General features: G+C 39.9%; 1 protein-coding gene and 1 long non-coding RNA gene across 4 annotated transcripts in view; one reads left to right on the top strand and one right to left on the bottom strand.

Annotated features, from left to right (window-relative positions):
* The window catches only part of LOC125899045 (uncharacterized), a 174,664-nt gene that overhangs the window by 101,093 nt on the left and 54,345 nt on the right, over positions 1 to 19,226 (bottom strand). The window contains exon 2 of the long non-coding RNA XR_007450700.1: positions 11,737 to 11,903. This is a non-coding gene — a long non-coding RNA (uncharacterized LOC125899045). The remainder of the gene's footprint in view (positions 1 to 11,736; positions 11,904 to 19,226) is intronic.
* The window catches only part of gabra3 (gamma-aminobutyric acid type A receptor subunit alpha3), a 146,353-nt gene that overhangs the window by 89,982 nt on the left and 37,145 nt on the right, over positions 1 to 19,226 (top strand). The gene's annotated exons all lie outside the window — the stretch shown is intronic.

Genomic DNA, 19,226 nt, shown 5'->3' with positions numbered 1-19,226 from the left:
TATTCAGTGGGCCGTTTACCCCGGAAATAAAACCAGAAGCTAGACACTTTTTTGGCATATGTGTTAAGTGAGTAGTTCTATTGGAGTGAAGAGGCGCCATCTCTGGGCTCGGTATCTAGTTATTATCATACATCTATTTTATTAACAACAGAGTCAAGCAGGACTGTTCAACAGTTTGTCTGTCTGTTAGCTACTGCTGCTGTGTTGGCTGCTAACTGGGCAGACGTTGAGCTGACAGGGACAAGAGCAGCTCAGAGACGATTCTTCAGTGCTGCGTCTCACCTGAGTAACAGCAGCAACAGAAAGTTTGCATATTCTTATTATGTTAATTTTAAATTCAAGGATTAATAGCTCAATTGAAGCCTGGTTGCAACAAGTTGCAGTTGTTTTCTGTGTTGGCCAAATTACATTTGTATTCTTATATTTTGCCAGTCCTCGTGTACTTTATAATAATTTGACACAAGTACTCGAATATGGAAATTACTTAAAATGCCCATCTCTCTGTAACCAACCAAAGCAAACTCTTGCTTGTTTTTCCACTCATATTTCCACTCTCTGTGACCACAGTCTGACAGACTAGAGCTATTTTAAACCAGTATACCTGTCCACTTCATGTTGCTCCTACAAACCTCCTCACATATGATTTTGACATTGTTGGTCCTTGTTATTTATTTTCTATGCATAGTAATCCACTGGTACATTTTACTCTGCTGTCATGCATGCAGTACTTTGACCACTTCAGGAAAAAACCCATTCTTTCAAGTACAGACAAGTACTGACTCTACAATGCTTTTTCTATCACTCACTGATAAAAAATCGTATATGCCAATGTTGTTTACTTAATGAAAGGGCAATACTCCAGCTCGACAATTATTGCTAATGTGATCACATTAAAAAATCATTACTAATGTGATTTGCAGCTGCTTGTCTTGCAGGTAGTAGCCATTAGGACAAAGTTAAAATAACGTTCAGGAAAAAATCAACTGTAGTGCAGTTTTTACCAGCAGGCAAAGCTGACATTTATATCACTGTATTACAGCAGCCATTTTAGACAAAGTGCTCTTCTCTTAAATGGTACCGTTCTGGAGAAATTTCCCAGCAAGCCCCGGCTGACCTCCTTCAAACAGCAGATGCTGGAGATGGTTCATGCTTTGTCTTGGGACCTTATGCGGCATTTGACATATTTGATCATGCAGCTCTAATTGACCGCCTTGAGCACTGGGTTGTTACTCCGGCTCAGCACTGAGCTTGCCTTGACAGCCTGTATGACGTAGTAAGATTAGTGGGTTTTATAGAACTTTGAGTTTTTTAGTTTTACCAGGGGGGTGCTTCATGTTGCAATATGTCTCCACACATAATCTGCTGTGGAAAAGGCTTTGTTTTCTATGTGATACTAAGTCCACAATGTTTTATTGCTCATTATATAATGATTTCAAGGCTGCCTTTTCAATAAGATGCCTTTTTTTCTAATTAATTCCTCCGGATGGAGAAGACAAAGGTGTTTGTTTGCATTGTGTGAGAAGTCATGTCATTGCCTAACAAATAATTCACCAGGTTCATTTTAGCGCTGGTCATCGTGGACTATATTGCTTGCGTTCATTTTAGTCAAACCATACAGTTTGAAAACGAGGCACGGCTCCAACTAGAAAACAATGTCTTGATGCATTAGAGGTGCCGAATGTGCATATTAAGGCAGTACAGGAGGCGGTGCACATTAATAATCCTCCAGGACTGTAACATGCTCATGTTTAACCCAAACAATGCATAATTGGACTGCAGTTGGTTTGAAAAGAGGTCGGAACACGTTCTCAGTACAATAAAAAACGCACCAGAGTTTGGTTGGAATCGGACTGAGACCACCTCCTCAAGAGGGTCTCAGTCTGGTTGTTTCGGTGCGCACATGAGTGCAATTGCTGTGTTCGCACCTGCCCAAATGAACTGCACTTAGGGGGCAAATGAACCTCAGTGTCTCATAAATCCAGTTGGCCAGGCACAAGTATTGGCGTGACACAATAAATAACATAGCTGATCATGTGCATCTCAATGTCAGGTAACACAACCTATCGCAGTCAGGTCATAACTGTCATAACTGTGGCCGAGACCATATTCAACATTTTGTATTTTGCTCCTGTTCTATTGTGCTCACTGAGCTGGCACCATTTCCCAGATATCCACACACTCACTAAGTAGGTAGCTTACATTATTTAGCAACAGTTAAATACTTTATGGCATTTACATTTGCATATTAACTACACTGAGATTTCTGAGGGTGATTGATTTAGAAGCCCGCAAACATTTTTCAGTCAGCGCAGCTCTGGGTGACATGTCGCTGGCGCTTTGAATAAGAAATCTTTTAATTACCACAAGGTGCTCATAGTTAAATCTGTTGATTTACTGTATATGTAGCTCATCTGCACTGTATATTAGAACAATCAGTCAAACACCATCAAATAAAATGAACGTCAACAGGAAGAGTAGCACAAAACTAATTTGCAGTCTTTTGCAGAAGCGTGTCTTTGCATATCTTGTAACTACAGTTACTATCTGTGGCTGATTTGACTTCTTTTCTGTTCAGAGGAATATACTGTAAAAGTGCAGTTTCCTGTTTTAGCCTCCTGAGACTTTGTGTCCTCATATGAGGACATCACATTTTGGGTTTACTTGACTATATACTTCACACTACTTAACTCAGACCTGTTGTCCTCATTTGTGGACACTTTTTTTGTGCCATCTAGTGGTTTTAAGATCATAATACACTAATCCATGTAAATACAAGGTGGCAGCCATCTCTACTTTGTCAGTCTCGCAACAAATTTGACCAATTTTAGCAACACTAACACCAAGACACTGTTAATTAGGAAGTACTTGTTTGAAGACATTAGGACTATATTATCGTTTCGTTTGAGGGCATTGGTTCTTAACTGTTGTCTCATTTAAGGATACTGGGATGTAATTATCGTTGACCGTGTAATTTTTTTTTTACTTATCAGGTACTATTGATCCAAGATAGCTTGGGGAATTTTAAAATGCATACCAAAATAAAGTTTGGGTCTCAGGAGGTAAGAATGGTTCTTATTCAGTCATTAATAGTTTGTTTATTTAGGGTTTTCATTTTGCATCACTTTATCTAATTCCATCTTAACATGTAGGTCTGGTCTATAAAAAGAGCAGTTTACATTTACACTATATCCAGTGTTGTGTTGGTCATACTATGGAGTGATTTATTGCTTGTGTATACAGTAGACCCTTTTATGGCTGACGGCAAATGACATCATTTCATAAGCTGGAGGCAAAACAGACTCTCCACCACAGAGCTGTAGGCTACATAGAGTCTTAAAATGTGGTCTTCTTGTGTTATGGAGAGCCAGAATAGGGGGAGTCATGGCTCAAAACTTAAAATTGATTGCATAACAGCCCACACTGTCGGTTAACAAAAACAAAGACAACCATGGTTAAATGCGATAAGACGAAAGGACTGGACGGAGGCCATCAATGCTAACTTTTTAGCGCATTCGCTAACATTAGCTTTGATAGCAAAACAAACTGGAAGAAACCATTCAAGTGTCGTTTTCCATTGTAAGATTGGCACAGTAATCAACCACAAAGCCGGCCATCCCACCTTCAGCAATCCTGTCACATCATCCATCCACTGAGTGAGAGCATACGGGTCGGCCAGTCTGGTGCCTAGAGGGCGCTCTAAGCAAACAGTATATTCCAACAGTGCACTGAATTACGAATGGTCCAGGTTGTGCCAGAGTGCGCTCCGCCACTTGGAATGAATATTTCTGAACACACCACTCAAAACAAGCCAACAGAACTTGCTAGCTAGCATTAGCTAATGTCTGTGGAGAATCGTTTTGCCTCAAGCTAAGCCCTGCCCAACAAAAAAATGTCACTATTTAATAACAGTAAAAGGGTCTATAGTGCATAATACAGAAGATTACATAATAATATTAGCCCTAAAAAAATCCAAAGGGATTGTTTTTAAGGATGCAGGATATTTGATTTTTGCTGATTTCCGATATGCCAATATGTAACAACTCATTTGACCAATAACCAATACCAATATTGATACATCCACCTAGTCTGAACACATTTTCACTCAGTCTATAAATTTCCTCTCCTTTCCTTAAAACTGTGGCAAAGTCTGGCCCCCTTATTCAAAAGTCCCTAATATCACCTCTGCCTTTATTAGACCTTTTCTGACATTTGGAAGATACAGTATGCTGACCAGAGTATGTCCAACTTGCCCTGCGAGAGAGGGTTGGCTATATATTTTATTACTATAGACAGTGCTTTATCTTTTTCAGCAGATATCACCTTTGTGGTCTCTAAGGGCTCAATTCTAGACCCAATTCTTTATTCTCTTCACGTACTCTACTTGGCGACATCATGAATCAAACGTACACGGCACGGAGCGCAATCTGTGGCACACACGATGGCTGCACAGGACATGGCAACCCACATATGGTAATGTTTTGTTAGTGAGGTCACAGCAGGTGTTTTCTGTCTGCTGTCAAAGGCGAAATACCTGTTGTGTCCATACACACTCACACCTGCAACTTGTAATCAATGTACTAGTTGTAGCTGTTCTCACCGTTCCCAAATGTGGAAAAATAGTATCAACATATCGAATTTCTTAAAGTTATGCATTGCTTAGGCAGTTTTAGATGATGTCAGGATTTCACTGATCATTACCCAGCAAGGCTCTGGCCCCAGGCTACACTGCATATTCTGTCTCTATCTGCACATAAAGACTGCATAAAGCTCCAAGCATTTCTTTTTAAGATTCTCCACAGTCTAGTCTCAAAAGATGATCAGGCTCTAGCCTTCAGGAAGTATCAAACTACAGAACAGATGACTTAGTATCCTCTTGTAAAACACATTGCTAGTCTGTATATCTGCACTGCATACTTGTACATTTTTTACAGCCCAGTCGCCAGAAGGAAATGTTGGCACTGCACATTTCTGTAAACCACCAATACATTTGTGTGTTTCATATGTATCATATCAACGTTTCTAAAGTGGGGCTGTATATGAGCTGACTGTCATCAGGACATGGAGGCGATGGGGGATGGCTGTCACCTAGGCGGGATGCCTGCCAAAACTACTGTTTGAAATCTGCAAACAACACCGGTTGTCTTTTGGCAACCCGTTGCAGCGTTTCCACCACTGTTTGTGGCATCAAATCTGTTTTTCACCAACACATCGTGGCATTTCCCAATGCTGTTTGAGCCACAACACCTGGGTGTTTTTCACTGACACATCAAGGTATTATCCAGTGCTGTTTGAGCCATGAAATCTAGATACTTTTCACAGACACATTGTGGCGTTTTAGCCACATAACTGGCATTTCCCAGTGCAATTTGTAGCCATGAAACCTATGTGTTTTTCACCAACACATCACAGCAGTTTCCAGCACCTTTTGAGCCCGTTTTTTCTTGTCTGTGCCATCAAACGTGGGTGTTCTAAGCCAAAACATGATCAGCATTTGAGCCACCGAACCTGGTCGGTTTTTTACAACACATCCCAGCGCTCCTAGCAGCATTTAAGCCACTGTACCTGTTTCTTTTTTCACCACATATCCCAGTGTTTCCCAGCGACATCTGATCCACAGAAACTGCGTGTATTTCACCAACCCCGCCCTGTTTTTCCAGCAGCTTTTGTGCCACCAAATGTGGGTGTTTTAAGCCAAAACAAGATCTTTCCTGAATCCTAACCATCACCAAGTGCTGTTTGTGCCTATCCCTAACCACACTTTCACCACAGCATTGTTGAGAAATGTTAGGTTTTAACGTATCAGCTACAAAATAATGTATAAATGTGGAGTATGTGTGGTTTGCAGAAATGTCTGATGCATTGCACACTGCAGCAAAATCTACTTTCTTCTCTGTTTACATTGTTGTAGGCATTGTGAAAAGGTCCAGACAGATACTTGGAGCATTTTGGTTCAGTTGTTTCAATATTTATACCTGGCTGTTTTTAACCAACACACCGTAGCATTTCCCAGCAGCACTTGAGCCTCGGTATATTTTTCCAGGGGCTTTGGTGCCACCAAACGTGGGTGTTTTAAGCCTAACCTTGACCACACCTTCACCATAGTGTTGTTGAGAAACATAAAGTTTCAGTTTGTCCACTACAGAATAATGCACAAACGAATCCATGGGTCGCTGGATGTACATGCAAATCCATGGTTTACAGAGATGTTAAATACTTACATTTTTTGCTAGGTTGGTGTATGTGGTGGATAAAAATATCTTTCTCTGCTTACTTTGTTGGCGGCATAGTGAAGAGTTCTAGACAGATACTTTAAAATTTTGAGCATTTTGGTTTCTTTTTGAGGAAATGTATTTGTGCACTCCACATTCAGAACACTCCCAAAACTTCCACCTGCTGTTTATACTAAATTCTATCTTCACATTGGTAGAAATTGTTGCAGAGCCACTGTATGGGACTGCATTATATCTACAGCAATAAAAAGGTCACATATCAGCTCTAGAAGCTCTGAGGCGGTCTTAGCAGAAGAGGGAATCAGAGGAGACCGACAATTATACAGTACAATGAGCAAATGGGGATAGTTGACTGATCTAAATAAGTGGGTCTTGACTCTGGACTTTAATAATGAGCGATCTGACTTGCTGAATGTGTGCCTGTTCCCAAAAGGCAGGGCACCCTCTGAGAGTGAGTGGGTGGCGCGGCTTTACTTTTGAGTTTAGAGAATAACAAGGACTGTTGCATTAGAGAGCGGAGAGCTGCGCCAGGTTTACAGATCAGGTAAATGTGTGATGCACTGAGGGCAGAGTTGTTTTCATGATTTTTTAAAAAGAACATTTGTGCTTTGAGAGCTCAGAGTTCTGGTATTCATGGCCAATGAAGGCAAATCTACAGTGGGTCAGGGTCATGCGATCGTGTTTTCTGGTCCATGAGCTTCCAGGCTACTGAGTTCAGAACGAGTCGGATGTGTTATTTGAGTGTGGAGCAGGACAGCCCCGGAGTATTGAGCATTGCAGTAAACAGTTCTGGGAAACAAAAGCATAGAGCAGTTTTCTAGGTCAGTTAAAGGAGGGGAAAGGATTAATCCTGGAGGTATCTCAGAGGTGGAAAGAAGCTTTTATTTTCTTGATGTGTTCACCAAAGGAAAGCTCTGTATCTGAGACAATTTTACCAGAGTTTAACAGATTAATTTAGGGCAGCTATAGTCATTAAAATAAAAGTGAGGAAAATAGGATGTATGCTGCTAAGGATGTTCAAAGTATCTTTTAACGGAGTCGTGCTCTGTCAGAGCTAGCTGTTTCACTCCAGATTCCTTTAATGAGCCATTTAATAAACCTTGTTAACTCTTTAATAAGCCTGTCATTGAAAGTGGTTTCTCACAATAAACTCATATACCACTCCATAAATGCAACCATTGCTTTTGATGCAATCTAAAAAGCTGAACCCAGATTCACCCCTGCTGGTTGAATATCTCAAACATTAGCTTTTATTTCAATAAATGAAAATGAAAATAAAACCAGGGTATCAATGCTAATTCTTGGCATTAATTAGCTACCTCACAGCTGTTAGAAGACATGAAGAAATGTATTTAGGGCTTGTGTTTTAGATTGAATGGAACAACATTTAAGAATAGTATGGAGATCAGCATAGTGCTTTGTAGAAGGGGAGGACTAGAAGAAACACACGCACACTGCGATAGCACTGGATTGTGCTCGGCATTTAATAGCAAATCCCCCCAGTTCTGTACACTCGATAAAGGCTCTACTAGTCTTTGAAAAAGAGTAATTTTCAAAATTTTTGGAAACGCATTCACCACATTAACTGCAGGCAACCTTGAATTTAACATCTGCAACCGCAGTTATTCCTCCTGGGTAAGATACAAATGTGTGTACCAAATTTCATGGCAATCCATGAAATAGTTGTTGAGGTATTTCACTTAAAACACAACTGTGAACCTGTTGGTGCTGCTGGAGGAAACGTCAAGGGACCACACCAGTCAGAGGGATACATCCTATAAGGACCCCATAGATGTACAGATATTTCTAGGGGTGTAAACCACCTGTTCAAACGTACACCTACGTATACCTATGTGAAGTAATGTACCAGAATTGGTATATACGTGACCAGTGCACTGACGGAAATAAAGGAAAAAGTTGTACATAGAATGAAAGTCTGTGTAAGGGGGCAGGTTGATGTTGTGGATGGGCCAAACACAGGACTTCTATCCAGGAGACTGGTGTTTGTGTGAAAGCAGGATGTTTGAACTGAGTGATTTTAAGGCATATATTGTCACTATGTCTCCCTTCCGAAACCTGACCTACGTTACTTTACTTGAATAAACTTCTGTAACTTAACTTGCCTTAAGCTAACCTTCTTGACTTTACATTAAGTGCATACCTATATATTAAGTACGGAACCTGATGATACCCACCCACATTTCTCTTCCTAAACCTAGCCTATGTAACTTTACTTTCCTGAGCCCAACTTAAGTAACTTTTCTTGCCTCAACTTAACATTCTTAACTTTACATTAAATATGTAACTTTACATTAAGTGCGTATTTTTACATTAAGTATGTAGCCTGACGATGCCCAATCATTCTTCTCTTCCTAAACCTAACCTACGTTACTTTACTTTGTTGAACCCAACTTACGTAACTTTCCTTGCCCAAAATTACCATTCTTAACTTTATATTAGGTATGTAACTTTACATTAATAATGTAACCTGATGATGCCCAACCATGTTTCTCTTTCTAAACCTGACCTACGTTACTTGACTTGCCTAAACCTAGCCTTCTTAACCTTATGTTAAGTGCATAACTTGACATTATGTACATAACTTTACATTAAGTACGTAACCTGACGATGCCCAACCATGTTTCTCTTCCTAAACCCCACCTACGTGACTCTACTTTCCTAAACTTAACCTTCGTAACTTTACGTTGGTACATAACATGATGACTCCATTCATGGGCTACTAATCCATTACATATCATATGAACCATGGTACATGTACATGTGTTTTCATAAGATATCATACAACATGTTGTTCGATGATATGCCGAATATCCTCATTGTCTTTTTCTTGGCTGCTTGCCATTGTCTGCCTGACGTTAATCCACTTGCATTGTTTAAATTTTTAGGAAAAAGATGCACTTGGACGGAAAGGGTAAAACAGACATGCCGTGGGAATTTCAAAATAAAGGCGTATCTTTAAAATGACGATAGGTGTTGATGTTTTCACTTTGCATCGATAATATTGGATCACTGATCACTAAATTGATGTATCAGCCCAGACTGACATTTCATTACACCACCACATATTGCATTGGATGTGTGTAAATTCTGGCCTGCTGGTAGTGCTAAACAAGGAGTTCAAAGAGATCATTAAATTTAATTAGGGTTCATCTTTTGAATTTCATTGCCATCCATACATACATTGCTGAAATTTCAGTCTGGACCAAGATGATGACTGACTGACCAACATTGCCACTCCTAGAGTCATGCTGCTAGCCTGATAAAAATCCTTGGAGAAACTTGTAAAACTGAGATGTTCCTAGACAGAGCACACTAGGCATCTTGCACTTTATGTAGTGTACATCCAGTGGTCCAATTACCCATCTCTGTTACATCAAGTGTCCCAGAAATGTGTGCTTCTTGTTCACCCTGAGGGTCACTCGTTCAGCCTTCACTTGGACCCCAATACACCACATCTGCCTTAGTGTCCCACTATCGCAACAGTAGGGAAGCTAACTGCATGATCAGAGTGAAACTCGAATGTTAGGCCAATAACAAGGCACGTTGTTCAGAGTCGTTTCTGACCACGACAGATTTCTGCAGCGCGTCACACCAAGACCCGGAATGTGGGTTATGATCTTGATGCTGATCTCTGGTAAGTAGGGGGATGTGTTTCTCTACTTAAAGCCCCCTTTCTCACTTACTATTGCTGATTTTCCTTTTGTCTTCCCTCCCCCTCCCTCAGAAGATCTATGGAGTCGCATCTCATTCTGCATGTATGCAATGTCACGGCACATTTACCTGTTTCATGGCGGGATTTGACAGGTCTGCTCTGATGAAATGGGAAGCGATTGAGGCTGTCACAGGAACTGTGCTCAAGTCTGCTTTGACAAAGATGTCAGCAATGGCCAGATCTCAGGATGGTCTCACAATCTCTGGGAGTAAACACTCTTTTAATATGTGAGATTTTCAGCACACAGCCATGTAAGGTAACTCAATCTCCACAAAGCCTGAGCAGTTCAAGGTCTTTTTAACAGAACAGATGGAGGTTTGTGTTGCTAAAATTTGAAGGTGAACTCCTGGATTCTGCATCAATCATGTCGACCTTGTTCAAAGACTTGCAAGGCCAATTAAGCCTTATTTATAAGAATGTTAAATCTGTCTTGCACTGTAGATTCTCAGCACCTTTTGGAAAAAACATTCTCCTAAAATAGGGCTTATTTTTATTTCCTCTCACCATACATGTCATTGTGTTCCCAAGCGTCACAGTATGATTCATGTGCAGGGTGAGGACAACTTGAAAGCAGAGCACAGTCCTTTCATTTATTGTGAAAACTGCAGCTACAAGTACAAGAACACTTGAAGACTTCAGTGCCCCGCAATCATATAACAATCAAGTGGCAGGAAGTGATTTTTTTGGATTAAGAGCAACCTATTGTATTTGCCCTAGTTTCAACATGTTCATTCTCTAAGCGCCAAGAAGATTAGCCTCCTGCAAGCATATATCCATGATGACAGAATACATCGGAGCGACTGATGGCTGTAGGATGGAACGTTTTTTACTTTTGCTGCCTCGTGTTATGAAACGTGCTGTTGTGTGACTGATAGGACACGTGTGTATCAAATTAAAATCTTCAGAGAAATCTGTGTTGTGTAGTGAAAAACAGGCCCCCTTCCTCACGACATAATCTTCAACTATTTAATTCACTATCTCAATTATTACTGCTCAGTTACTTTAATGATTGCTTCAACTGATTTTATTATTGTTTTAACCATATCTTCCAATACATAAATACTGTCATATTTTTTGAATTAATTCTTCTTTACAAAGATTATACTGTACAACGAGATTAGGAGTGCTGTACTGTATACGATCAGGTGCCATCTAGTCATTAAAACAAGCAAGTAAAAAACAGACAACATAATCACTGCCATTATCATCGTTCGTATCGTATCGTATCATAAAATGGGAAATAAATAGTGTAAAAAAAATAGACTGTATCAAGCTATTGCACATGTAAAATAAGAAGTGGATTGCACTCATAATATTTAATAAATGTGTTCATATGTTTTGATTTTTTAGCCTGATGGCCCATGGGTAAAAACTGTTTTTGAAATGTATATGAAATATGTGACTTGAAAACAAAATGTGCAATTTCTTCCAGTTTTACGTTATTTTTTGGCAAAAAATGTTAACATTGCTTGTTTTCAATACATTGCTTTTACATTTGTTTCCCGTACATGCACTTGTGTTTTCTGACTTTCTGACAAAGTGTTTCGGATATGCACTTCATTCGAAATGTCTCAGCCTCCATTATTCTCCACTCCAATCACTTAGGTACAACTTCAGCGCAGTACAGGGGTGTGGTACTTTGGTACGGCCCATTAGTATTTTATCTTTTTTTCAGTGAAAATGAAATAAAAATTACCATTCCTACTAAAATTGCAAAGCATATCTGTCAAAATAATCTCAATATGAATTTTTTTCCATATCATGCAGCCTTACTTTTTAGGTGTTGCCAGTAGTGCTGTCCTGAATATCAGTATCGGGCATCAACACTTCACTGAAAAATATTCCAAGCCTCAGGGGGTGGAAGAGGGACATCAGGGCTGGCCCAGGGCGCAGGCGGTATAGGTGAATGCTAAGGGCGCCGTCGTCCATCAGGGGCGTCACTAATGGGAGAAAAAAACAATTCAATATGTTTATTATTTTTACTAATACTGTTGCTGCTATTATTTTGAAAAATGACATTAAGAGACAAAAACATAACAACATAGCAGAGCATACTAAATTAATCGAGATGCCTTTTTTTGGTGGGTTCCTGCCACCCTCCGCCCCCATAGCTGGTTACACTACTACCTGCTCTCTGGGGGAGATGGACGTGTTATCTGACGTCATGTAAACCCCGAAACACGCTGTATTGTTATCATCAAATCAACGAACAGCTCATTGAGGCTGCATTGATTTACACTGAAAAGCATTCAAGCTCTATTCAGTGAATAAGTATTAGGCAAAGGTAAATTATAACGTTTTCATGCCTTTGGCCTTTGGTGAGAAACTTAAATGAATATGCTTGAGGGGGAAATGTGTTGATGTTTTCTCAGCACAATAGTCTAGATATTAGAGAGATAATTGTGATGTATGATATTTAGAAAAAAGGCAAGTTTGCATGTTCTCCCTGTGTCAGCGTGGGTTTTCTCCAGGTACTCCAGCTTCCTCCCACAGTCCAAAGACATGCAGGTTAATTGGTGACTCTAAATTGCCCGTAGGTGTGAATGTGAGTGTGAATGGTTGTTTGTCTCTATGTGTCAGCCCTGTGATAGTCTGGTGACCTGTCCAGGGTGTACCCTGCCTCTCGCCCGATGTCAGCTGGGATATTAAAGGTTGTTTCATAAATGTGTGTGACTGAATTTGTGCTCATTCAAAGGAAGGAAGGACTGAATAAATTTAAAGGCACCAGGGGAAGACTCACCTAGGGCATCAAATGTTCTCAGGCACTGAGAGACAAGCAGACATTTAAAACATGAGTTTTCAATTGTTTCACCTAAACATGACAATTAGCCACTTTGCTAGCATGCCGGTTGCAGCAACATTAGCCCTAATAGCTAGAAAAAAACCCACTTTGCAAGACAACGATTCCAGATGCTTGAGTTTTTCGAGATCCTATTATGGGTGGTCAAACTTTTGGAGTAACAAAACAGGACCTGTCACTATAATTTAAATGTCCTTATCGGAGAATAACTAATAATTAATGTTGATGCACAGTGAATTATGCTGAGTTATTATTTATTAATTTAAAATTTAGGACTTTTGGGGGAATGGTATAACAAATGGAACATTTAAATACTAATTTAGACATTGATTATTACTATGGCAACAAACCAAGCTTCAAAACCATACACATCAGCCCTAGTTGCCAGTGAATAAAATCCACACAGCAATTACTTTTACGTCCAAAGCATATGAGGCCGAGCCCTTAGTAGCCTGGTATAAAAACATAATTTTCAGGAGATGTTCGCACATTGTTCTTCTATATTTTGACCAAAAATGTATTTTTCTCGTTCTCATTTCCTCCTTAAACGTGATCCATTTATGTTCACTTCCCTGAGAGCAGCTCCAAATACGCATAATTTAATCATGTGTCTTAGATTTTAAAAATGCATTATGTTTTCACTGGCTTAAATGGCTGCATAAACATGTTCCCAGCGACATATCCTTCATTTGTTTACCACTTTCTGATTCTAGGCTGATTATATTTATGGAACAAAATGTTAGCATCTGAGATGCGGCACAATGGAAGTGCTAAAACATGTTTATGCCTCAGAGCTGCAGAGGCTGATGAACACCGGAGATAATTGGAGTTGGTATGGGATTCACAGCTCATTGCAAGTCTCGCACAGGTTACACTCCCAGCAGGAAAAGGTGAGCAGCACACGAGAAGCGAGACAGGAGAGAATAATTGACAACCCGAGAGCAAGAAGGACTAGTAATTAGACTAGACATTAATCAAATCTTTGACTACTCATTACAAAGCCCAGAGTGTGAAGTTCAGGAGGGCCAAGTCGCATGAATAAACTGCCTCCAGGAAGCTGTCTGTATCATCTCCACACCTGCTAATCAAAGTGTTATCTCTGGTCTGCTGTGCACTGTCAAAAATGAGACATGGTAACGTATATCACACCTTTTCTGCACAATAAATTGGGGAGAAGGCTCTCTCACACAGTTTATCTTGTCAGGGGCACTAAATCTAACTTGTCAAACCAGTCAGCTCGTGTAGATAAACAAAACATGAACATCAAGTCGGAACATAGAACAATAAGTTACTGTGCAGAAATTCAATATCCGGGACTCAGCCTCTTGTCTGGGTCACTGTGTCCTCAGGAAATTACTTAAATGTGTTTTTGCAATATATTTGAAAAACAATATAGTTTTTAAATCAGTGGGAAAATGTCATTTTATTGACAATAATTCAAAGAAATACAAATAAAAAGCTTCCTGTAAAAACCACAGGAGATCAAATGACTGAAGCCGTGTCCTAAAATGTCCAGATCTGTTGAGCAAAACCAAATTAAAACATGATGACATTTTTAAAATGTGATCTAATATTTAATGTTGAGAATTTAATGAACTCATTAATTTAAGATAAAAGGCTGCATTAATATTCTATCAGATATTAGACACAACCTTCCTGCCATTATCAGAGAAGCAGACAGTCGTTTTTTAACGTCTAGACTCATTTAGCCCAGTCTCCCGTACATCCTACCTTAACTGCCACCTAATCAGCTTTTCCTATCATCTTTCTCCTCATTTCCTTTCATTCTCCCGCTATACTTCAACCCTGCGACTGGCTGCCTCTCTCCACCGCTCCTCTTTACACTCTCATATGAGCAAAGGAGACATTTTTGCGTGTGTGTGACAAGCTTGTTCTTACTCTCGTTTCATAATCCCTATTTTTATCCGATTGTGCGTTCTTTTCAGCACTGCTGTGACAATGCTCCAGTATTTACTGAGTGTTCAGTAACTGACCTCGACTTGGAAACATTAGGGACCCATTTAGTTATGGCATGTGGCACAATGACAGCAATTTCTACATTATTATCATGCAAATTAACACAGATAGTTTTACCCAATTCATTTTTTGATCCACTTATTAGGCAGACCAGTCCAGACCAGATGTATAGGAATCAAATTCTACAAAACTATTAATAATTGTTGTTTTTAACGTGTTCTGTTTATATCAACAACTAAGGCAACTCCATCAAAAGTAACCTGATTTGACCTGTCCATTAAAACTCCTCCACCTCAGCAATACAGACTGAAATATAATCTTAACTGCATGTTGATTTTGTAACAAAACCTATGACAAAAATTGTTCATCAACAACCTTTTTTCTACGCTGAAGACGGGACACTGACCAGCTAAAAATATATCTTTGATAATATAAGCTATGACAAAATGTAGGCCACGTTTTGTCTTTGGTGAAGAGTTGAGACTAAGGATGCAAAGATAATGAGTTGTTATATGTCGGCATATCTGCTATTGGGAGAAAATCCAATATCGTGCATTTCTAGTTGGGACAGAACTAAAGTGTTAGTATTGGTAATCGGACATTCAAAATAAGAGGATATGTATAGATAGTGTTTTAAACAAGGAAGTTGAGAACGGCTGTGTTTGCAATTATTTCTAATGCTTTATGAGTGGCATGACATTGGAGTGCCAAGGGGTTGGTAAACACAATAAAAAGTCGGCTTCATGATGTTTCACTGACCCGCAAAACACTCATTCTGGAGCAGCATCAGCCTTTACACATAAAATATCAGTATGTGGGGCCCATGTGGGTAGTAAATGGGCTGAAAAATGGACCCTATATTGGACTGTCTATCTGTTCCATATTGGCCCAATGCCGATTGCCCACATGGATGGGTTTGCCCAAGTGGGCCCAACATGGGTCATGCTGGGGTTACCTGAGTACAAGATGGGCATGGGTCTGAAATGGGCAAATGATTTGGGGCCCACTTGGGTAAACCAACCCACATGACATGGGGCCAATATGGAACCTGTGGACAGTCCTATATAGGGCCCATTTTTCAGCCCATTTACCACCCACATGGGCCCCACATATAAATGTTGGCTGTTGGCAGGTAGCTCAACTCATTTTCCGCTGAACCACAGCTGGGCAAATACCTATGTATTTTTTATACAACTATGTCTCAATAAACTTTTAACAACTGATACAACCAGTCACCTTGATTAGCCTTTTGGTTAAAACTCGACTAAAACTGCCCCTGACTAAGGATTTTCCTAGTTGACCAATAGTCATCATTTAGGGCCATTAGTCGACTAGTTGTCTGCATGTTTCAGATATTAATTTAATTATTAAATTATGCATTTTTGGCGGGGCAACACAATGGTTTGAGTTGAAGGTGTGAGAAAGAATAGTATCAGTAACATTGTTAACACTGTGCTACATTACAGAGAAATACAAAACCGTACTAATGAACCTTCATTAATATAGGCCTATATTTTATCTACAAGTGCACGTCACACACTGAGCGAGCCGCCTGTTAATGACGCTGTGGGCTAATGGGCATGTAGCTACTGACATGTTTCAGATGATACGTCATGTTTGTAGTCGACCAATGAAGATGAGTTTACATATCACCTTGGGTTCGTCCTTCACCTTCTCAAAATGATCCCACACTTTGAATTTCCTGCCCAACATGTTATTAACTAGCCTGTGGAATAACCGCAGGTACCAGCCCTGGAAATTAACCTGACTCCTGTCTGACTGCTGAGTGTGGCCTCTTCCTGTGTCTGTCCTTTCAAATTAAATTCCCACATGGTCATATATGTTTTGATTTATTTTGACAAGGCGCAGCTCCTAATAGAGCTTCATGTTTTTGGGATTTTTTTCTGCAATCAAGCGACAAATGAAATCTTGCCAGCTAATGACCTCTCTGATTGACTAAAGTTTGGTCTACTATTGGGGGCAGCCCTCCTAAAACTTAAAAGTGTTTTCATCTAAAGACTAACACTGACACTAAAACAGCTGCCGAAATTGCATTGCCTAACTGTGCACTTTGAAGCTTTGAGTATGTGAAAGCAAACTGGACGTGTGTCCATTGGCATGTTATTTTCTAATACATTTTACAAGGCGAATGTGTCTGCAAACAGTTGCTTATTCACACATCCAGCAGACACAGCAACATTAGCATTCATTTGGAATAATGTTTGTGTTTACCAGAAAAATTCAAGTCCAACATTCACTTTACTTTTTATTTGGCTCCTTGGTTGCTAAATGCTCCACTGTGTTCCCCAGCTAGTCGCTAAGTTTGTCTGTCTGCCATTTGGTGCTGCATGTGCAGGAAGTGTACAGTGTGTTTATCACAGCTTTGTAGCTGAAAACAGCTGCCTGCTGCGTCTGGAAATGACAGTGATAAGAGCTGTGAGAGAGAGAGAACCAAAACAGTAAAGCTGCGGGCCAGATACCAAAAACAATGAGCTGAAAGATGCTCTGCAGAACTGACGGGGGGTGGAGTCAGGGTTTGTCACTACGAGTGACCCCTTTAACAATACACATAGGCATGTGATTCATTGTTAATCTAAAAATATTGATTGTAGCAGCTGCAAGCAGCCCACTTCTAATCCATCTAGGGACAATGTGGCATGTCGGTCTCTGCACTTTCTAATAAAGACAGGATGCCAAAAATATGTATATGCTAGTCACAGGCATAAAAAAGGCATCAGCATTGCATTTAAGAAGAATCATTGTGTATTCAGGAATCTATTTGTAACAGGTGCCATAAATGTGTTTTAAAATGCCATTTAAATTACAGTTGTTTGCTACAGTGAATCCATTCATGATCCTCGCTGCTATAAAAAAGACATTTGAAAACTACTGTTGGGTAGAGGCTCCGCTGTGTCTCCTCTGTCAAGGAGAAATCAATCACCCGGTCCCTGGAGGAATACCAGCTGGCATTTGAACTGATTGTGCCATTTGGCCTTGTGTGGAGATTGACTATGCTTTCCCTCATTCCTGTCTTTCAATCTTCAAATGAATTCCTTGTGTTTACAGGAGATTTCTGCCCAAAGGAAACAAACGAATGACGGCCTCGCCCAGCTGTGCCAAGCACACGACTGTCTGTTTATTCATCACTGGGTGTTTTACACTAATTGGGATGAGATTTGGCAATGTTGTTGGATCTCATAAAGAAAAGGCGAGAAGAATTAAGTGCGCACAAGAGTATAACTGTGGTAATGGAAAGTTAAATGGTCCAGGACCTCTCTGTGCCAGGACAAACTTTTCTGTAGTGTTGCTGGAAAGTTTTGGTCTAAGACACACAGGACAAAGAACAATGAATCACCATACAGTGTGCGACCTAGTGCCTGTGTGTGTGTTCATCAATCTTCCTGTGACCTGGAAAGTCCTTTGTTGTCTGCACTGGGCATGTAATCAAATGACCAAACTAAATGTAGTGTATAATTTGTGTAAAAGCAGATAAATTACTTTTCAAACTTCATAAGAAAGTAAATGCAATTCGTTACTTCTACCCTTGAAAAAACTTTTAGTATCTTTAAAAATTAAGCACTCACGCATTCATCATTTTTCATTCATTTCCATAACTGCTTATCCTGTTAGGGGTCACTGGGTACTGGAGTCTATCCCAGCTGCCACTGGGCTAGAGGTGGGGTTCACCCTGGACAGGCCACCAGACTATCACAGGGCTGACACATAGAGACAGACAACCATTCACTCTCACATTCACACCTACGGGCAAGTTAGAGTCACCAATTAACCTGCATGTCTTTGGACTGTGGGAGGAAAACGGAGAAAAAGGACTGTGGCATTCGCTTTTGCTCAAGAGCTAGAAAACCTACAACTACCAGAATGCACTGCCACTAAACGCTCCCACTGGTGGGTGACATATAGAGATGGGATTTATGGCTCTTTGAGGGGAGCCGGATCTTGGTGAGCCGTTCCTTTCAAAGAGCCGTTCAAAAAACTGGCTCATTTGACTAATTTTTATATTTATTAAGTTTTAAGAAGCCAGCCTGGTGGTAACTCATTTTATCTTGGAAATAATCACTGGGAGGTATGATGGGGTAAGATTTGGAACAAAATAATACAAAATTAGATATCCCACCAATATCTGAGTTTGAATTATTCTGAAATATTGATTATAACCTCATTTGACATGGACTAGATTTTAAAGTCTGATCTGGATTCATTGTAAATATTCCACAAGGTTGCGCCATATCACTCTGCTTTGACAGTGACATCACTGTTTTGGATTTACCCTTTTTACAAATTGTTTGTATGTGTGTAAAGCTACCATGACTTGTTATTCATGCAACACCGTGACCTTAACACTTACAAATAAACATTAAAAAACAAAGCAAGCTACAATGAATTTTGCTCAGGGGAGGAGCAAAGGAGGAGCACACAGTGATATTAAAAAAAAAAAAAAAAAAGAACAGTTCCCAGCTGCGACTCG

The sequence above is a fragment of the Epinephelus fuscoguttatus genome, linkage group LG12 (genome assembly GCF_011397635.1).
Source record: "Epinephelus fuscoguttatus linkage group LG12, E.fuscoguttatus.final_Chr_v1".
In the NCBI taxonomy this organism is placed as follows: Eukaryota; Metazoa; Chordata; class Actinopteri; order Perciformes; family Serranidae; genus Epinephelus; species Epinephelus fuscoguttatus.
This window is presented reverse-complemented; position numbering and strand designations above follow the sequence as displayed.